The sequence below is a fragment of the Lipophrys pholis genome (assembly GCF_963383615.2).
Source record: "Lipophrys pholis genome assembly, chromosome: 20".
NCBI lineage: Eukaryota > Metazoa > Chordata > Actinopteri > Blenniiformes > Blenniidae > Lipophrys > Lipophrys pholis.
The window spans coordinates 17604288-17627533 of NC_137648.1; positions in this window are offsets into that span (position 1 = coordinate 17604288).

Sequence of the window (23246 nt, forward strand, 5' to 3'; positions counted from 1 at the left end):
GGGGGTAGTGGGTGGGGGGTTGACGGGGGAGTGAAGTGGACTGCTTCCGTTCAAATGGTTCCCCTCATGGACTGGTGGAGCGTGCTGCGTGAAGGCCGATGTCCAGACTCTCCTGGGATTAAGTCACCGCTCTCTTGCCTCTGTGTGTGTGTGTGTGTGTGTGTGTGTGTGTGTGTGTGTGTGTGTGTGTGTGTGTGTGTCCATCACGTCACAGATCTTCACACTTCCGCTTCCCGTCGACCACAAATGAAGTCTTGACGCTCGTGATGGTCATGACAAAGAGGTTTCCACGTGCATTAAGCCAATAAAAACCCTTGAAAATAGAGCCGAGATCTGTCAGTGTGTGGACACACATGTGTGTCCTGGTGGATGGTAGAGCACGCACAGACACACACACACACACACACACACACACACACACACACACACACACACACACACACACACACACACACACACACACACACACACACACACACAGTCAGGTAACCCGCACTTTCATCTCCTTCAGGACTCGTCCATGTGTGAAGGATGGACACGCTCAGCCGGCTGCTGGTAAAAGCTTTACGTGCCGGCGGTGTCACTGCGGATCCGTCGCCGCTCGTCTGCACCGAGCCAAATGGACGAGTGACAGCCCCCCCCCCCCCCCCCCCCCCGAACGGGCGGGAGAGTCTCCGAGCTAAAACGTCGCCCGCCCGCCTCAATCAGAACATTTTAGCTTTCTGTGGGGAGAAAAAAAACAACAAAAAAACAAACCTAAAATTAATTTGTCGTTTTACAGCTGATCACGAGTGTAACTCACAATTTAATGATGAAATCCCGCAGTCAGCGCCGCTAACGCTAGCTACATTAGCTTGGCATGTTATGAACGCAGTCGTTCCGAGCTTAACAGATATATAGCGCTAGCATTTCTATAAAAAGTCGCAAAAACTGTCTCCCAAACCAAAGAAAATCACAACAGTTCAGTTCAGACGTCTGAGAAAATCCATCTTTAAGTTCTGATATTTAGAAAAACAACTTGCAGCACTTGTTAAATTAAGCCCGTTCACATGCAGACTAATAATCCGATTGTTACCAGATTATTCAAGAGAAGAACAATCTTTTACCAGACGACATCCTCGTTTTCTTCTCAACACTTCAACGTCTTCTTATTTACATTTCTCTTTTAAATCTTTATTGTTTTTGTGTCAAATTACCAAACGGCTCCGGCCGGCGCCTCGAGCGGCTATAAGCTGACGTGTCAATTTCAGCAGGAGACGCTTCCTGAAAGACGACGCAGTTTACCGTCACGGTAACCTACTGTACGTTCAATGGCCTCGTCACTTATCCTACAGGAACTTCACCAGAGATCTCTTTCCAGGATAGGCTCAATTACGCATTAAACAAACAAACAGAAGCCCTCCTCTCTCTCCTCCGGACCTCCACGACGGATTGGTTAAGCAGATTTATGCGACACCTACAAAGCCTTGAAATACAGAAAAGAGACTGTCGCCTCACAAAGCATCTATTGGTCCCTTGGAGACAGGTCCTATGGTTTTTCATCAGATCAGTGTGTGAATGGGCTTTTTATTCTTGCAAGAAGAACAGGGGACACACACACACACACACACACACACACACACACACACACACACACACACACACACACACACACGTTATCTGCAAGGAGAAAACAGAGTATCATCCTGAACTCGAGGAACACGATTCAAAGGAGCTTGTAATATTTTCGGCACTTCAAAATCTTTGATTTAATCTAGGAGTAACTCTTTTTATCCTGCGTTTCCATGGAAACGAGTGAAGTTGGGGGAGAATGGGCTGATAAGGGGGCAGGAAGGAAGGGAGGAGGAGGAGGAGTTTCATTTAGGAATTGAGGAGACGGGGATGAAGGGATGAGGATTAGCTGTCACAGTGAAGAAAAGGTGTCCGTCCTCTCTCTCTCTCTGCTTTACCCCCCTCCCCTCTCCCCCCTCCCCCCTCCTCCATCACCTCCATGTCCTTGACAAGTCGGCTCACAAAGGTATTTATCGGCCTCCATTCCATTAATTACCATCCAATTAGCTGCTCCCACAGTGGATTCGCCGCAAACACTGCGCGGTGTCAAGTCGCTTCACTTGGTGAGTTCTGACACCTTCATGTTCGCCGGCTCTCTCCTCCACCTCCGCCGTGACGGAGCGCCCCGAACCCCCCCCCCCCCCCCAAAACAAAGAATCCCTCAGCGTGTGCTGATGCGTCCATTAAAACCCGCATTCATCCACCTCCCTCGCTTGTGCTCCAGACGGGCATTCAGACGATTTGTCACTGAAATAGCTATTTTGGCTAATTGGCAAGGCGGCTTATAGCGTTTGTGCATTTGATGTTTCTGGCCGGACGTCTTTCATGTCAGCGATAGGCGCTTATTAATGCGCGGCCCCTTTCACTCTTCATTCAAAAGCCTCTGAGGAGGGGGAAAAAAAGTTGAGGATGACTTTCTGCAGAGGAGGGGTGATGGGGATGGGGGGGGGGGTGTTGCTTGACAGACCCGGATCCGGCCCGGGCTAATTGCTTTGCTGTGAGAGCGGCGCGGCCCACCGGGCTGAGGGCAAGGACGCACATGTGGCATCGCCGACTTGTTAGCGAGGAATTAGCACGCGCTCCTGCAGCCGGCGGCCGTCACACGAGCCCGCCGCACTCGGAGGGTGGGGTGGGTTGGGGGCTCTCGCCTTTGACAAGTGCAAAGCAAACACGGCATTTTTTCTTTTTTTTCCCCCCTTTGGCCCGTGCAGCGGCGTACAAACACACACTCCAAACGCGCAAACTCATTAAGCCTATAGCCAGAAACTAAATACCCCAGGAGCTTTTTATCCCTGTGCTTTGCATTCATAACAAATCAAATCCTACTTTCTCATAACGAGACTCCCCCCCCCCCCCCCCGCACTCTGGAATCTTAACCCCCATAAAAAAAAAAAACGCCCGTCCTCGCGGGGAACAGGCGTGTTTTCTGGATGAATGCAGACAGTAAGCATGTTAATGTGTGTACAGGCGGGGTCCAAGAGGATGATGGGTGTGTGTGTGTGTGTGTGTGTGTGTGTGTGTGTGTGTGTGTGTGTGTGTGTGTGTGTGTGTGTGTGTGTGTGTGTGTGTGTGTGTGTGTGTCCGGGCTTGAGAGGCTGAGTCTGCAGTGCATCATCCCACACACACCAAGCACAGCGCCTGGGGTTGTTGATGAGTTCTTTAGCCATGCAGTGTGGACGGACTCCCCCCCCCACTTGGACTGGAAGTATGCTGACAGAGCAGCTACTGAGATGGACACACACACACACACACACACACACACACACACACACACACACACACACACACACACACACACACACACACACACACACACACACACACACACACAGTTTTCGTCTTTGATCAGATGGGCGTAGTACAGAATGTGACTTCAGGACAAATGAGATGTTGATGTGTAAGGTGATTACATGTGGGTGTGTGTGTGTGTCAGAATGTGTGTGTGGGTGTGTGCGTGTAAGAATGTGTGTGTGTGTGTGTGTGTGCCAATCAACTTTCATTCACGTTCAGGTCACAGAAAAGTCACTTAGGATAATCTCCCTGCTCTATAACGCTACAGCAAAATGCTTTGTTCATTTAAAATGGATGTTTTGTGTGAAATGATCAGACTTGAAATACGATACGAGCTTCATTGGCACGCCGCAGAGGATCCCAAGTTCGAGTCTGCTCTGCGCCATTCCAGCTTTGGTTTCCTCAGTCTGAAAACATCCACCCATTTACAACCCACATTTAAAATAAAGCGCTATAGAAGATGTATGGTTTAAAGTATATTTGACATTAATGTTTCCAAGCTGGCGGCTATGAGTTCAATCAGGTGGGCTGCCTTTGAGCAAGGATTATATCCCCCAATACGAGTCTGCAGCCGCGCTCGAGGACTAAATGTCAACGTGAGCGATCGTATGTGCTCGTAAAGTGACTGAAGAGATTAAAAAGGTGGAAATGACAATGGCAGTAGAAACAAAAAGACCCCATATAGTAGGAAAGGTGTCGAAGCAGCTATAGGTGGTGCATCTAGTGCAGTTTCAAAATGTTCATATGCAACGTAAAAGCTCTGAACAAAATGCTAAAGATTGATATGAGTTCATACTAAAAGGTAAATAACTAAACAAAGCTAAAAAAAATAAAAATAAATGTGAAATATGACACGTTTAAGCTTTTCAAACGGGCAAATGAACATATTTGGTAACTTCTGTTTTCTCTTCTTATAAAATTCAAAGCTAACGATCATAAGTTACCGTATTTCCCAGACTAGAAGTCACTCTATAGAAAGTTGTTGGGCAAAAAGCTGAAATTTGTGCTTTACATTTCTCAAAATAACAATGTGTTTTTCCATTTTTGCACTTTTTACTTGAGATTACAATATGTCCATTTTCAGACAAAGCAAAAAGTCATATTTATGCCACTTTAATTATTTGTAAATATCACATCATATTGTGGGATATCGGTATCAGTTTATCCTAAAAGGGAAAAAATATAAACACCAAACTTGTCACGATGCTCCTCGAAGTTTCATTGGGCAACTAACCGAATTTTGGTAAAAGTCAAAGTTAACGATCACAAGTTACCGTAGTTCCCAGACTATAAGACGCTTTAAAAAGTTGTTTCACTGGTCAATTGCTATCAAAATATGCTGGTACATACCATATGTGACCACTACATGTCACTGTGGGACAGCAGAGAGCTGCTGCAGTACCATTGAAAAACTTCCATTACTACCGTAATTCACCTGACAGAGCAAGAAAAAAGGAATTTAAAACAAAGGCCACAAAGCAGATTTTTAAAGTAAAATCGATAATAAAAACAAAACAAAAAAAAAAAGTGCTGCAGAAGGAATTCAGAGTGTGAGAGAAACCTTTGATGGACTGGGAAAAAAAGTTATGGAATTTGACAGATGTGGCTTTTAGTCCACAATATACGGTAATTAAAGTTGTGCAGGACATTGAGGTAGAGCTTGTACAGGATGTCTTGAAACTTCTGCTTTCCGTTTCTCAGAATAACCCAAACAAGCACATCTTTTGCCCTTTTCACAACAACACTTCAGATTACAATATGCCCATTTACCCAAGGCAAAAAAGTCATTTATATATATTTACTTTAATTATTTGCAAATAACATTATAATGTGGGATACCTGAATCTGTAGCTTATCAAATGTGTACAAAGGAGTCTTTTTCTCAATTTAGAGACTTGTTAAATTCTAAATATTTTGAATATTGAGATTTTGATCATCTTTTTTGTTTAAAATCAAATCATTTGTTAGGTTTTTTTTTTTTACTGTAAAATAAACCTTGAAATTTTCTGCAGTAACAGGGCAAAACTTGCCTCAAATTAAGTCCATATATTATCGATTGATGATGAATTACTCTAATAACAGTAACCCTAACCCTAACCCACTAAGTTCAACACAACTTTATTTATATAGCACTTTAAAAGAATCAACCACAGCTGAGGCAACGTGCCGTACGAACAGATAAAAACAATGAAATCGATTCAATTACAAAAGTTCTACTTTGTTGAGTTCCTTCCCTTCTGTTCAGAAATGTTCTTTCAGAAACGGTGCAAAGAAAGTGCGGCGAACACGTCTTCTGCCGCTGCTCTCCAGCTGACTTCACTTCGGCAGATGTCTCTTGCTTGTCGGGACGAATCGCGAGGGAACACCTGCACAGCCCATCACACACACACACACACACACACACACACACACACACACACACACACACACACACACACACACACACACACACACACACACACACACACACACACACACACACACACACACACACACACACACACACACACACACACACACACACACACACACACACACACACCAGCCGTACGATTCCTCATTTTAAAGCAGAACATGTGTGGGATTTTACAGAAACCCGCGGTGCCGGGGGGGCTTCTTCCTCCTCGCCGAACGTGGAATCTTTTCATGTGCCGGATGTCTTTTGTTCAAAGTTTGCAGGTGAGAAGCTTCAAGCTTTTACTGGGTGCAAACTGCTCCCACACCTGAGAAGTTTGGAGTCGGACCGTTTCGTCTGCCTCAGTCGGCGAGGGACTGGTTATTGAAGCATGACGTACATTTTCCATACGGTCTGATCATCTTGGATGTATGTGGTCAGCATTAACGTATACCAGAGAGAAGGCAGGCAGAATGCCATAACTCAACTCCACTGCATGCTGGTCATCGGGTTTGATGGAAATCAATGAAAATCTCCTGTTCAAACATGATTTACTGTTTATCTTCATTGATGATTTGTCATCAATTAGATTTTGGGACGTTAACGGCGAACCGTTCATGAATAAAAAACCCAAAAAACTGCAAAATAAAGTTCCCATACAAAGCGGATGGGAGAGGAAAAGGAGATCAGTGTCTGTTGCCATGGTGATGCTCCCTGCTCAGTGTTTCATACATGTAGCTACATGACCTACCTAGTTAGCGTTGATATGAGCATACGGCTATAATGTTAGCGATGCCACCGAGTGTAGTTCTAGTTTAATCGTCACTTCCTCCAGAAAATTGTAATAATTGATCTTAATCTGAAGGAAACCCAACAACGTCTGCAGCGGAGCACAGCCTTTAGCATCTTGGCGGTGCCACTTCCTGCACACGGATCCGATTCGGTTCCACAAATGATCGAGGCCCGGGTCTGGTGTGCGAAAAACCTGAACGTTCACAATTCCACAAAAAACAGATTGGATGTGGTCAGAGCGGGATTAGTTCGCCTCTGCCTGCAGTGTGAACGGAGCCTCAGTCAGAATTTGACAAAAAGCCCCCGGAGACCAACATGAACCATGACGGGACAGTTTGGGACATGCACGTCAAGGGAGTTCTCTTCAAATAAAAAGCATCTCAGGGACCTTCCACATTGGGGAGGGGAGCCGAGAATTTTCCCACCTTCACGTGGTTCGGGTGGCGTTCACTTTCACTTTTGACACTTTAGACTCAAACCGCCTGGAAAATGTCACGCAACTACAACAGCTGCTCGCTTGGAGGCGCCGTCGCCTGAAACAAACACTGACCAGAGAGGAAGTAAAGAAGAAACGCAGCTCATTGGTCGGTCCGGACCGAAAGAGGAAGTCCCGCCGCTTTAGCGCGTGGTGGCTAGGCTACTTAGCTCGTGGCTAATGGGTAGCAACAAACAACGGCAGTATGTAGTCTTCAGACCAGATATCAATGAGTCTTCCTCACTACTCCACGTCTGGTCGGGAGATATTTTCCAACTTTCGAGGGGACCAGAGATCTCTTGTCGGCTGTGGGTCAAGCTACGGTACTTTAATTGACAGATTTACATTAGATATGGTGCAATAAAAGTTTTATTCAGAATTTCTTTCTTGTTACAGCGTCTATCAGAGCCTGGATTCTTCATCACTACATGCATCCGACATAAGCGGCTGACCGACCCCATCCTTATTATTTGTGGTCTGCGAGCCAGTTTACACACATTTCAACCAGATATCAATGAGAATTACTGTACGATGAAATGCATATGATGATGAAATTTACCAAATGCATCTCTGTTAATTAAAGAGCAGTATAGAGACACACAGTGAATTTTCATTTACTTAAGTAGCCATGGTTCAACACGTCTCGGAGCCGAAGGGTCTTGGTTGTGTTGACGTTTTTGTGGCCCCCTAACAGCCACTATCAGTCCTGATTTAGAGTGTGAATGTTGAACGTGTGCAAGATTGGATTACTACGAGGTTTAAGGCATCGTGAGCACAGCAAACTCAAATACTAAATGATCATGGGATATTGGTGTTTTTGCCTTTTAAGAATTCCGGCGACCATGTTTTTCAGCGTTCCTGCCGTTTCCGCGTAAACGGACATCATTTTCAGAACGTCTGTGTAAACTTGAAACCTTTATCAAACAAAAATGAGATTGTTTTTGCTTTAAACGTCGTGTAAACGAGGCTTGATCTAAAATTCTTTGTCATTTTGGACTGAATAAATTCTTTGTGAAAAGACGGAAACAAAAGGATGATTACTGATCAGAATATGTTCAAATTTAGTGACTGACTCATGTAATTCAACTATGATAGTCATAATTAATTTGGCTTGTAAAGCACATGATATGGAACCAACTATGTAGTTTTTTTAGATATTTATAATGAATAAAGGCAAAGTTATGACATTAAATGGATAAAAACAGCCATTAGTGAGAAACTACATCAAGAAACAAGGTTTTCAAAAGTAAAGCATCGTCTGAAGAGTCCACGATTAAAACCTTTTATACAGTTTCTGGACTTCCCGCTGCTTTAAGTTCGTATATCCAAGCACATTTGTTGCTGCGGACGCGGGCTTGAACTCAAAAGTACATTTGTCCGAGTCGCCTTGGTTCCAAAATAGGGCGGCGGGTCCATTAGCCATGGTTGTAGATGTAAAGCCAAGCGTGGTGGAAGGCGCGCAGAGGAAGAAACATGCTCTCAAAGGACTGATTACAGCGGTGACCTTTCATCTGATGTCTCACTAATTGAATCATGTAGTAAATAGATGATGGCGGTGGCGAGCGATGACGACAATAATGAAGAAAATGGCTTTTTTTTTTTTTTTTTTTTTTTAACTGTGGGAGTGTGGAAGAGGTAATAGTAGTAATTGCAGTTTAAATGGAGGGCGCTGTAGGAAAAGTCAAAGACACGAGGATGACATGAATAATACAAGAAGTAGCGAGATAAAACCAGAAGCCCTGAGCTTGCACTAAAATAGAACTAACCTCGCAATTATTACTGACACAGAGTGAAAATGATCATTATGGGGACCATATACAGGCCGTTAGTAATTTAGAATGAGCTACCGAGCTCAAAGGTAATAGTGCTGGAGGCGAGCGGGGCATGAATTTTTTAAAACTTTTCCTACTGTTAAAAAAAAGGAGGGAGCGAGAAAGAGAATACACCTCAAACAGGAGTCGCACACACACACAGGAGGGGAAGGTAAAGCGCGAGTCGGCTGCCATTTGATGCCGCACGGCGCCGAGAGCGAAGTGATTGACATAATCAGAATCATAATAATTGCCACGGAAATAACGCTGCCAATCAGGCAAATCATGTCGGCGCCCGGGCCAGGGTAATTGGGGAACATGGTGACTGACAGTATCGGTGGGAGCCGTCCTCGCCGACACCTGCTAAACCGCGACTGGCAGGACGAGTCGAGTCGAGTCACGCAAGGCGCTGGCGGGGGAAGGGGGGGGCGGGAACGTGGCGCCGTGCGTGACTCGACTCGGACTACCGGACTCGTGAGTCACTGCGTTGCCTCACTCATCTTGTAGGTTGTTTTTTTTGCAGGAAAATCCGTCGACTTCCAGCATTTCGCTGCATTACAAAGTCGCCAAACTCTTGTTTCAACAATCCCACATCGCTTTCATTGTTGTCGCCATCATCAAGAGAGTCATTGAGAATCCCGAGGGAAGTCAAACTTTTGGGTGATCATTTAAAAGTATACGACCCCCCACACACACACACACACACACCACCCCCCACTTCTAAAGCCCAGCTTGTTGGAAGGGACGCAGGAGCAGCTTTTAAACAAACAAATAAGTTATTGAGAAGACTCAACTGAAATAAACCAAGGCTAAACTCAAGATAATCCACCCCCCAAAAAAACCCCCAAACAAAACAAAGGAAAGTGCCTGAAAGGCCGCAGCCATCCAGGGGGGAGAGAGAGGCAGCAAGAGCCATCTTGGATTCAGCGAGCTTTAAAATGCTGAAGCAGGTGAAGCCGATCGTGAAACGAGGTGGGAGGGGCCGGCAGTCAGAGAGGCTCTGAGAGAAGAAAGCAGAAGTGCAGGGAAACACTGACCAAGACCTGTGGGCGTCGCACCTTCAGTCACTAAAGTTTAATATTGTCCTTCATTAGGATTGACCGTAACATTGTGCTTGTGTTAAAGCTCATGGTGGCGAGATGAAGCCTCATGAAGCCTCATGAAGCTTTCAATCTGAGTCATTGACATTTTGGGCTGTCAACGGTGAACCGTTTCAGAATAAATCCCCGAAAAACTGCAAAAAAAATGTCCCATATCAAGCGGATGGAGGCACCGCATGGAGGAGGTGTAAGGAGATCAGCGTCTGTTGCCATGGAGATGCTCTGCAGCTCGCAGCTAATATCTCGGTTCGCCGAGTCTCTCGAAACACTGTTGTGAGCGCATTGACTTGGGTAGCGGTTTGTCCGTGTGTTTCCGCCTGACAGGCTAGTTAGCATCGTTGTGAGCTAATGGCTAACATGCTAGCAAATGTGGCGTTGGTGAAAGTAGGCACTCTATCCAGTTCCTGCTCAAGTTTTTAAAACGAGAAAATACCCTTTCACAGGCCGCAGATGAAGCTGGGGTACGCAGAATCTGAACAGAAATCTTCAGAAACAGATTTTTTGTTTGTGGCTCTGCTATCGATGTTAACGCAGTAACCATTTTACTTCTTTCCACACGCCAAGCTGAAAATCATTTCAAGCCTGGCTTTGACTTTTCTAAAAACGCCGATGAAATTCACTCAGCTGTCCTCGAACGCGTCTCTAGAATTGCCAACATCTTGAATGACGGAGGCTTTGAACCGTCCTTGAATGCTTCTTAGACGCTGCCGCTCAACAAGCCTCCCACCATGAGAGCAGAGAAAGTTCCTCAGTGGAGCTGGAAAAACCTCATTTAATCCACCTTTTGCACATTTGGGGCTGCTGAGAGTCACAGCACCACTTTCCACCATTCCACTATTAATCGGTGACGCTTTATAATGCAAATTAGCAGCGACAGTGAGAGAATGAAGGAGTTTCTTTTTTAACATTTTTGGTGGTTCCTGTTCTGAACCTCTCATTTGCTCGACTTCCACCAAAATGTAGAGTCTGTATTTCAGTCCGTCTGTCCAAATTGAGGGTTGTCTGTGTGTAAAAGATTTTGTCAACGTGAACCTGAATCTGCAAAAGTCATTCCAAGATTGGTCGGTTCGTAATTACGTATCTGAATGTGTGAAAAAGTCGGTATTAGAACTTGCATGTAAAAAGATTTGTTAATGCGGGAAAGCAGCCTGGGAGGACGCAGAGTCTTCGACCTGCTGGAGAGATGATGGCCTCGTTTCCCCAATAATCGAATGAAGCCTCACAGTTTTTGTGTTTTTAGTTCAGAAACGTTTCGCGTTTGGAGAACAGTGTTTTCAATTCAAGCTTTTTTAAACTGTCTTTCTTCATCATTTTGGTCCACCCAGTATCGGTTGTATGAAAAAGAAATGTCTCCGCATGCGATGGCGTGGTAAATGTGCATTTATTGGATATGCACTGTTTGATTCTCTTATTCCCACACAGGAAAGTTTAGATTTTACTGTTTTATACATGGAGATGGAAATTTTTTGGATGGTTGGATGGATGGATGGATGGATGGATGGATGGATGGATGGATGGATGGATGGATGTTCACATGGAACCTTTCTCCACTTAAGTCTTCAGAGTTCTCATTGAAATATTTACTCAAATCTCCACTTTCACTGTGGATTGACGCCCTGATCGCAAGACATTCTCATTCGATCGAAGCAGAATGGAGATAAATGAAAGTAAAACCGTCGATTTAAGGCTGAGGTCTTTGTCACCTTCCGTTTTTATGAATGCCAACTGGTCAAGGTTAACGTCACTCCGGGGATGCACCGATCCACATTTCTTCACCCCCGATTCCGATCCCGACACCTGAATTGGGAGATCTCTCTCTAACAGGCTGTCAGGACACAGCATGGAATTGATTTAATAAAGACATCATGAATATATATGGCGATAATCTGCCTCTCACCACAACATCCACTTAACACCTTTTATTACTTTCTTTAACAGTTCTCAGTACAATTATTATATAAGTCTGGAGAAGAAAAAGAAAAAAAACGTTTAATGTGAGAGTGTTGGTTTGTGGAGGCGGAAAATGAAAGAACCCACGACGGAAATTCTACTTATTCTGTGAAATTAACGACGGCGATTAGTGATTGATCCTCAACACCTCTGCCGTCTGGTGCTGGAAAAGTGATTAATCTTCTTCATTTATCTAACCCTAACCCTAACCCTAACCCTAACCCTGGGACTGAGTACCGACGTCTCTACAGTTTGAGTCTCTTTAATAGGTCGAGTTGGACGTATTCAACAAAAAACCTTTAACTTCAGGTGAAACTTAGATCTTGTTTTTTGGTTTGTTGGGGTCTTTTGTTGAATTCCCTGTGAGAAGCGTTCTCTTGATTGGAGTGGCTGGTGGTTGTTGGCGCGTTCCTGCAGCTGGGAACTTGGAAAGTTTCCAGTTGGGAGCGAGTCTTTTGTTTTTGCAGCACAAACGTCTTGCCTATTTCACACCCGTGGAATCTCCTGCCACACCTGGGCTTTTCCCACGTTCCCACTTGACAGTTACCAGTTTGACAGCAAGTGGAATGTGGGATTTTCCCCCACTTCCCTGTTCCCTGTTAAACACGCCATTATAATATAGGTGAACACGGTTGTTTAAAAATCTATTCAATCTCATTCCGTTGTAAAAACGCAACTTTTCGAGAGCGCTCCGACTCCGTCTCCATAGAAACAGTGGAAAATGAAACTTCAAAAAAGAGCTCTCATTCTATCTCCATGGAAACGGGGGAAATCGCAACTTTTGTGAAACATTGCGACGGCACGTGTGCGCCGCGGCCGTAGTAAGTAGTTCTTCTGCACATGCTCAGTAGCTGGACAATCACAACAATGTTTTCCTCCAGAGTGTCATGACTCCACGTCCATATTATCCTGGGACTTGGTAGTTTTATTTTGACAGTCACCGTGTTAACTATCCGACTTGGCCCAAAAAAAAAAAAAAAAAAGCGAATAAACGACACGTTTCCACTTGAAACGTTGTGGTGTAAAAACAAGGCCTCAGACGGATTAAAAAGACTAATCAGCGTCTGAATTAGCCGGAGGTGTGAATGTGAATGTGTCTCTGTTTGCCCCGTGATGGACAGGCGACCCTCAGGGGTCGACCCCAACTCATATTCAGCTGAGATCAGCCTCGAACCCCCCCCCCCCCCACATCCACCACCACCACCACCCACCCAATCGCCTGAAACCATGAATTGGTCCAAGCAGTATTGAAGATATCAGGATGGAGTAAAAGTAAAAAGTCGTTACAGAACCAAATACCTTTGTTCCTCGGCTCGCCGTCAAAAACATAAAAATTGACTTCACATGAACTTCCTCTTTCTATTTATTGAGGCTTTAAAGTCAACACACCTCTAATGAAAGCGCTTTGGTAGCATTACAACACGTCCTACGTGTGTTTGTGCACTTTCTGATTGAACTACAATGCCCACTACGACTTTATTGTGCGACCTCCAGTTCACTTAATAATGTATTTCTCTATTTTCTGAATTAAATTACACAGAATGCTCCTTCTCCTCACCTCTTTTTTTTTTTTTCCCCCCCACACACACACACACACACTCACACACTCACACAAACACACACACACACTGAAAGCCCTGGCTGGAAATTGTCTCTTTCCACCGGCGGCCCGCTGCGGCCTCAGGTTGACTCAACCTTAAGTTCACCCCGGTTTCCTCGCCACGCTAATCTCCCGGGTGCATTTTACTGCACACGGCTCGCTGTTTGTCTCGGGCTTCAACTTCCAACCCCGGGGCAGGTAGCAGTAATGGGCTATACAGGAAACAACATTGAAGCCGGGCCCGGTAGTGTGGATCCTAATGAGAACAGGATCGAACACACACACACACACACACACACACACACACACACACACACACACACACACACACACACACACACACACACACACACACACACACACACACACACACACACACACGGATTTCTTCCTGAAGCCACGGGGGAATTTGATTATTAAAAATGGTTCTTGTGCAGCAACATGCCAGTCACTTGATTCTCAGGGCTTTTATGTAAAGTGGTCCTCTCAGCCCACCCATCACAGAGGAATATTCAATCGACAGCCCAGAGTGTCTAAATATAAACACGCACGCACGCACGCACGCACGCACGCACGCACGCACGCACTAACGCACGCACGCACGCACGCACGCACGCACGCACGCACGCACGCACGCACGCACGCACGCACGCACTCTTTTCTATTTGTCTAAATGAAAGTAAAGGTGTTGATACACATGCTTCAGTGGATGACAGTAATCCAGTAATTAACGGCTGCACAGGCACACATTTGTAGTGTGTTTGAGGGGCGCTCACAGGCTCTGTGTTTGTAATCCGAAGGTACAGTTACTCTGCAAAAACACACACACACACACACACAGACAGACAGACGTGGGCTACAAGATGGTATCACAGATTTCAAACAGTGCTCATATTCCAGGCAGGTACTTGTAACAAAATTTAAGTGGCTCCATCTGCTGTGACAGCCTTTATTCTGAGTGTGAAGTGTGAAGTGTGTGTGTGTGTGTGTGTGTGTGTGTGTGTGTGTGTGTGTGTGTGTGTGTGTGTGTGTGTGTGTGTGTGTGTGTGTGTGTGTGTGTGTGTGTGTGTGTGTGTGTGTGTGTGTGTGTGTGTGTGTGTGTGTGTGTGTGTGTGTGTGTGTGTGTGCCCACATGAGTGATCGAGTGTGTTCACCAGACTCTGTCATCGCATCCTTTCATGGCTTTGTGAGCTCTTGAAGAAACCCACGTTTTTTTTTTTTTTGCAGTCAGCACTTTCAAACACACACACGCACGCACACGCACACCACACACACACACACACGGTCCCACGTGCACGCTCCTGCTTTGTTTCGGTGTTGTCTCCTCCGCCGGCGGCTGGCAGGCGGCTCCACTACCTCACCAGGACCACACACACTTTTTTTTTTCCTCTTTATTTCCTCAAACATGTTGCCTTTCTCTTTTCCCATGTTGCCATGACAATTTGACACGCTGTTTGAAAATGCTGCCCCCCCCCCCCCCAAAATCCGATGAAGAGAGAAGATTTGAAAGAGACGTGTGGGTCTGTTTCTGCCCGGAAAGCCATCATTATTCCGCTCATGGTGACAAATTACAGCACGTCGGAGCCTGAATTATAACTACATTAGCTTCTTTTCTTTTTTTCCTCCTTCATTTTTACACCACTTCAGAATTAATAGTAATAGAAATCACATTTCTTATTTAGGCTGTGAAGTCTCTCAAGAAATGTGTCCACACTTTTTTTTTTTTTTTCTTCCTTCACTATTTTCCACAAACACGCTCAACAACTTGGGAGAGAAAAGTTGATTTAAAATTAATTCTAAACTTTGGTTTGGGGACATTTTTCTAAATAGGACAGTCAAATTAGAAGAGGGGAAAAATACACCACAGACAATTCCGTGTTTTTTTTTTTTTGTCTTCAGTGATCAGTGGCCTAAATGTAATTTATGTGAATAATTACAGATAATCGTATTCAATTATGCACTTAATGCTAATATGAGTAATAATACAGTTTAATGAAGACAGCCTTGACAATTTATAATTTACCAAAGCAGCCTGCTTTGCTGCGTAATTGAAAATCTGCTTTGACTGTTAATGCGTGGAAACTATTTAATCCTCCCGCGGTCCAATTCCCCGCGCTGCACTGTTGACAGCACGCTGGAAGTACAGGTGGTCGGCCCCACATGAAGAGGGTAATAACACGCTTAGGTGTTATTACCATAAATATTGATGTTGTAATATAACCTGGACCCCGCACGCGCACATTTCAGGCTCCACAAAAGGTCGCGCCGTGTCACGCCGTCAAATCCCCCGTGAAAACTGATTTATCCCCGTCACCTCGTCGCGCGCTCGCCACCTCGTCGTTTTATCACGCGCGCGGCCGTATCTCCGTCCTTCCCTCAGGTCCCCTTTCGTTCGGGTAGCCGGTGGGCAGGCAGACGGTTAACGCGCCGAGCCCTGATTGGTCGAAACGTGACCTTTGCTAAGGAGCGCCGGCGCCATTAACTAAAAGGTCAAACCAGACGACACATTTAACATCGTGCGCGGCTCTGCCGGCGCTGACATGTAGCCACACAGGAGTACAAACCCGCCACCGGTCACGGTGCGAGTGGATCGATGCGAATGTGTCGCCAGTGTGGTTCACTCGAGTGATGACAATGATGGACTGTGCCTTCGTGCCTGCCATACCTGGACATCCGGGTTGTAGAACCAGATGTTGTTTCTGTCGAACAAATGAGGAAACCCTCCTGAAGGTCTATTGAACAGCGCCAAATACGCCAAATAGCGCACTCCGACAGTGGAAAACCAACAATTCCACATGAGCAAGTAGAGGAGACGGTGGACTGTGGGAGGAAAACAAAGCACCTTCAGAAATACTAAGCCAATCATTCTTTATTTATCCCCTTGGAGGAATGTCTTTCTCTGGATATCACCATCCTATTTTTTGGACGTGGAGGTGCAGCCACATTAAGGCGCTCCTGGGAGACTCAGCGCTCCGAGACCCTTGACGCCGTGGCGATCTGTCGGCCGTGGAATCCAAACGTGGGAACTTCCAATAAAGTCCACTTCTCTAACAGCAGAAAAGATCTCACCACGACACAACAGCGCCGCCAGATGGGCAATGTGGGATTATCGCACCAGTGACCAAAGACTATTGGTATTTAGGTGGAAATTATTCAACACAAATCAATAAACAAGCCCTCTGTGCCATACGATGGTCAACTATGGTCACTGTATGTGTTTGATAGAGTCTTCCATTCATCCAGAGCTTTGTGGCGGTAGACACATAGATATATATAAGTAGAAAACCTATTTGTGACCTGTTAGGGAAGATGAATCAGCATGTTCGCCATATTGGATGCTTTGAATGAATGAATCATGAACCTATTTTCATTTATCTATGATCCAGGATGCTTTTCTACATCGAAAATTTTGCTCATCCTCCGAAATTACTTGATTAAGATAGTAACCGTATTCGTTATGTTACTTATCCAGGTCATGGCTCAATGTAGGTATGTTTTTTTCTGTCTGTTGCATCGGTACGATCAATATGCAGGTACAGGTACACGCAGAAAAGTTTCATGTTGAGGTGTAAAAATCCAACAGTTATTCATTTGAACTGAAATTCTCCTTCCAAACATGTAAAAACGTGGAAATCCTCTCAACGCAGAGGACTGTGTGACGTAGAGTGGCCTGGGAAAACTTCAAAACATCATATGTTGGGTCACTACTAACACAGTTACTCATACAGAGTCAAATCTGACTCTCTATTGAGGCTGTGGTAATGATCAGGAGGATTCCATGTCATCAGAAACCGGTTTAAAAAAATATCCCGACAACTGAAATGCTAAAATGCTTTTCGTTGCTAACTGCTTTTATTTTTGTTTTTTTTTAGTTCGGAGGGTAATATCATGAAAGAAAGCTTAAAACTTCAATACTGTTGCATGAATTCAATCAAATATCCAGAATGTGGATATGTGTGGATCATGTTTAAAAAAGTAAAATGGTCATTTTACTAGCGTCATTAGCAGTTGAGCTAGCAGCAACGAGCGATCAAGAGCAGTTAGTGTTGATTTCAATACGGAAAATCATGAATGCTTATCAGTCTTAAAGTATTCTTTTAGCACATAGATATCAACCATACCATGAAAATGCCAATTATTTTGGTTCCTCTTGCTCTTTGAGAACTTTAAAAAAAACAAACAAAAAAAACGTTACTGCTGCTAACTGATGCTGCCATTATACTTTAGCCCGAAGTATTTATTTTGTCGTCTTTGTTGTTTCCTGTTTGGAATCGGTCAACCAAGCGTGAGGGCAGTTCAAAAGAGCTGTCAGTGAAATGCTAATTTAAGCCGGTTACATACAATCCCAGCCTGTTTCTTTTTCTTTTTTTTCTTTTTTTTTAAATATTTAAACCTCACGGTCCTAATTAATTCTACAAGTACGATTCCTCGACGCTTCTGACGGCGAGACGAGTCCTCTGAAGTGTGTGCAGCGTTCCGACCCGAAGGCCCGGTTAACACTCATGACATTGGCATGCTCAGGCCGGCGTGTGTGTGTATTTGTGTGTGTGTGTGTGTGTGTGTGTGTGTGTGTGTGTGTGTGTGTGTGTGTGTGTGTGTGTGTGTGTGTGTGTGTGTGTGTGTGTGTGTGTGTGTGTGTGATGGAGCAAAGGGACGACCTTTATGATGAATTAATAATTGATGGAGTAATTGGGCCGGGGCTCCGAGGAGCCCAAGGTTTTTCGCCTTTTCGCCGCTCAAAGGCGGCCATTATTCTGCAACGTGTGGCCGGCAAAGGGCAAACAGCAGATCAAATATTCGCCACGGAGAACACACACACAATTATCCCCCGACTTAATGGGGGTTGACTTCACAAAAAGTCTGGTGGGTGAACTGGCGCTGACCACGGTGATCGGCGGTCACCTTGGAGGCGTTGGTCAACACGAGTGGGGAGAGGCAACAGTGGTGGAAATGATGTTCATCTGGCTCTGTCAACAGAGGAGCAGGGATATGATTAAATATAAAAGGGTTGTTTTGAGGGGGGGGGGGTCGCTGCAATTAAGCTGGATAGCACTTGCCCCAGAATTGCTTGATGGGACATGATCGTGGAGAGGGTGGTGTCACTCCTCCATCTGTCCTCTCACTCTCTGTCTTTGACGTGGAGATAAATGCGCTCTGCCATCTCCCCCTCAACCGCCGCCGAGGCCCGCATATCAAATTTTTTCTATTTTATTTTTTTTTTTGACAAGCGCGCCTTCGCCGTCCATTAAGGCGTAATTACGTTAAAGATCTTCTATCTATTATTTGGTGCTTAGCTGTGCATGCAGATCGCAGCGGGGTCAGGCTCTAATCGACGTCTGCCGTTTAGTGACTCTGAGTGCCTTGTAGGGTTTTTCTTTTGGTGTAATTGGCCTTTTGAACACTAATGGTATGTCACCGCTGATGAGCGCCTCGGTTTTGAGGCCCAACGTATGGCTTTCTTTAGGCCGCCGCCTTCAACGTCAGAGGGGGAAGGAAGACTTTTCCCCGCGGCTCGTTACAGGCGAGTTGGAGTTCTCGTGGTAAAATGGCGCTTGTACCTATTTACTGGGAAAGAGGAAGTGGGAAATGTGCAAAGAGAGGCGGAGTTCAGGAGGTTGTTTCTCGCAGGGAAGGTGAGGTGCCCTGCCTGACTTATGGAAAACACTGCATATTAACCAGCTCCGGCTTGCTCACTCACTCGCTCACACACACTCAGTGAATACTGCATGTATAATGAATAATTCCTATTTGTGTTGGCTGCCGTGCCGCCGCCGCCGCCGCCCCCCCTCTGCCGGCCCCTCATGCATTATTTGTTGTGGTATTGTTTTCCAGCTGTGAGAGCACTCAACACTTCTCCTCTGCAGACATTCGGGAGTTTCTGCACGTTTGCAGCTGCGCAGGAGGCGACTTAACTCGCCGGCTTTTGTCTGGTTTTATTTATATATTCGTCTCTTCTGAAATAAAGACCCCCCCCCCTCCCCCCTCCTTGTCTTTTGCATTAACCAAAAAAAAAAAAAAAAACCTGGAATGATAGCTAAAAATGGATTGCTTTTAACAAAAGTGTAACCAAAGCCGAGACGAGCCGTTTGAAGTGCGCTTGCTGCGGCTCAAAGCCGGCGAGGTGCAGCGCGTCGCCTCCTGAATGCTCCCGCAACAACATGACAACCGAGATGAGCGCAGACGAGTCCACCGTTTACCAAAACATAAATAAATATATAAACAAATAAATCTCTTTTGTCCCAGGCCAGCTCCTTCATACTTCCTCCTCCTCCTCCTCCTCCTCCTCCTCCTCCTCCTCCTCCTCCTCCCCCCTTCATGGGACTGCAGTTGAAAGGCCTGCGGTGCGATGTGCTCAGCAGGTTGCCCACAAACTGCACTCAAAGTCTGTTAAACAAACCCAAACTGCTCCTCCAGTCTCCAGCTGACGACGCATCAAACAACAGAATGCTGACACATTAAAAAAAAAAAAAAATTATATTTTTATTTGAATAAAGACGTGGCGAGCGCTGATGACGAGATGAAGTGGAATTGTTGGGGGGGGGGGGGGGGTTGGAGCAAAGTGTCCCCGAGCTGGATGGAGGGGAGCTAATTATCCATTCCAGACCATCAGAGTCGCTGCTCGGGGCAGGTGGCGCTGCAAGAAGCCGTCTGGACCCCCGCTGTGATGAAAGGCGTCGACTCGTCACGCAAATTCGATTGGATGGCGTTTAATTGCCGCGCCCTGGTTGGACGGAGCGTCGGCTAATTGCAACCAGATCTGAGACTTCAGCATTTTTGGGGGGGAGACAAAATGAATCCTGTGCGATCCACTTTTACATATTGGTTTTTTTTAATTGATCTTTTACGAGTCGTCCGTGCACCGCGGCTTCACAATCAAGTGGAAGACGCAGAGGAGCGTGAGCGATCCGAAAACAAAAATAATAATAAAAAAAAAAAAAAGAAAAAGAAAAAGCAGGGGAGCCCAGAGAGAGACAATCGACTAATCCGGTGCAAACCTGGGATCTGGGTCTTATTGACTTACTGTCAACGTAATCCATATCATAACCATCTGCTCCAGCGCAGTGGAACACCAAGGGCATATTAGCTGTACGTCTCCTGCGAGGGTTTCAGCTGACAGTAGCCTGAAGGGCTCCGTCGAGTCATTTGGAAGAGTACCTGTAAAGCCACGCCACACGAATCCTAATTCTGCTATTGTGTCTTCCTGCTGAAATCTCCATCCTTCCCCGGGTTTAACACAGAAACAGCCAGCAGGAGATCGCGCCGCCTGCACGCCGACGACGAGTCTCGGGTCTTCGGGGGACCCGTGTTCTTACTTTGTACGACTTTTATTTGAGACGGCGCTTGAATTGTCAGCGTCGGTGTCAAAAAATGAAAAAAAAAAATGAAAAAACGATGGATTACACTTTTTAACGTGACTTAAAGTTATAAACTGTTCAAATTCCTACACGAGGGTTACATTATTTGCAACGCAGCGGCAGAAATAATCCACATACTGACGAATGAAGGAATGTCAACCTTAAAGTCAAAGTTAAAATGCATCGTTTTAGCATTTTTGTTTCAGAAAAGTTGCAGAAAAGTTTTTAGTTCTAGTGAAAACGTTGTCTGTTTACATGGAAATGGCAGAAACACTGAAAACGATGTAGTTTTCGCGTGAAACTCGAGTCACGTGAAAGTATGGACTGGGAGTCATGACATTCTGAAGCAAACATTGTTAATATTGTCCAGCGACTCGCACGTGTGCAGAGGAACTATTGACTGTAGTCGTGGTGTTCAAGTGCTGTAGCAGCGTTTCAGTGTCATTTTCAAAAAGTTTCATTTTCATTTTGCGTTTTCATTGGCTCTGAAAGTCTTCTATGTAATACGGGCTAGACCAAGGACAGACGAGATCCGTGGTTCTCAAAATGTGAAGCGTGTCTCCACTGGGGGGCGCAAGAGAGCTTCAGGTAGCAGCGGCAGTTTTAAAATTTCTCTGACAATAACAAATAGGTGAAAAGTTCAAGTTTGTTCATTCTAATAGAAAAAACATTTTTCGCTTGTTGAAATTTTAAAACGGGGCAAGTTTTAGATTTTTGCACAAAACAATAATTGTAGCAACAGTTGCAAACTGTCTATAAAGACCAGAGTTCAATGTCCTTCTAAAGCCTCCAACTCTCATAATCAGAGACACGTTTTTCTTTTCTCAGCTGTGTGTGGAGGTGGAGCTGGAGGGAAGACGCTGACTCACCACTGATACTGCACAGAGGGAGCATGACTCAGCACTTACGGGACATACCGTTCATGTTTCATACCTTCACGCAGCCTGAACCTCTGCGGAGTCACAGAGCAATTGGAGGATCCAGTCCATCGCGCAATCGCTTATCGAAACTTGGGCAAATATGAGCCAATTGTCGAATTTGAGCACTTTGGAACCACTTTTCAGAAGTACACAGAACAGCGTCTGTGCCTAATTTTACTTTCAAAAAACATGTTTGATCACAATTTCAAGGTAAAATTATGAAATTTAGATTATTCTTACTACTGTGAAATGTCAAAAAAGGCGAGTTCGGACTTGCTCAGTATGTAAGGGGTTAAATCTTTTCTTTCATATTCCCACGTACTCATACTTCACTTCATTAGCACACAAAAACTAGTAGTTTGAGAACTTTATTTTATTAATTATTTGTATAATTATTCATATTTATCTATTTAATTATTTATTTATATAATTCATATATATATATATATTGTTTATTTATTTTATATTACACTATTTTTTATCATTGGTAAAGTAATAGGTTGCAGGGGAAAGGTGGGACTTCACGATCAGGACATTATCATGACTCTGATACATCTGTTCTGTCATTTATTAAAAATCTTGACACGCGTGATTCGACGCTGATGTATTTGTCGGGGCGGGTCAACCCAAGTGTTTGGCAGATGCTTAACGAACTTTCCTAACGTGACGATGCGGTTGCTTTATTAGTATTGAGGCGTTTGATCGTAAATCCACCAGCTGAGCTTTTGATAACAAATTAAAACGGCTTTGTTTTGCACCCGCTGTTAGATTGTGGTGAAAGATCTTCGGAAACAATTCATGATCCGATAATGTTGTGTTCCACTGTCGGTCGTTCCGCGTTAGCGCGAGTGGCGGCGCGGCTCCTGAGCCTCACGATGCAACAACATAAAATAACCTCGGCGGGCCGAAAACACACAGAGGTCATTTTCTGTCCACCGCCTCCAATAACCTTCTCTATTCACTCGCTTCCCGGAATCCAACCGAGCCACTGAATCAGTTTTCTTTTTTATTGGAACCTGCTGAGTTCTCTCATTCCTCTGTGACACGAGCTGGAAGAGTGAGCAACCTAACAAGTCCTCGCCGTCGCCGGCCGGGCCTGTCTGTCGTCGCTCGCCGTGACCCGGGCTCAACCTCCAAACCGGGCGGATTTCACCTGATTCGTGTCACTTTCATCATCCCGTCTTGAAAAAAGAGGGCAGAGAGGCAGGGGGGGGCAGCTCATCTAGTGCGTGTCACTAAATATGAGGCAGAGCGGCGTGACGATGCAGGACGAAGCGCTCCGGAGGGGGTGTTCCTCACATGTCCCCCCCCCTTCCTCTTTTCCTTGTTACACCGCGTTATCCGAGGTCTGATCCCTGTTCTCCGTTTTAATATCTTCCTCTCCGCCAGGTGAGTCTGGGAAAATTAAAACGCCGCGAGCAGCGCCGAGGCGTGTCTGCGTGCGGCGCGGATGCGTCCTGATGAGTCAATACGAGGCGGCGCGATCCGGAGCTTTTAGCGGAAAGC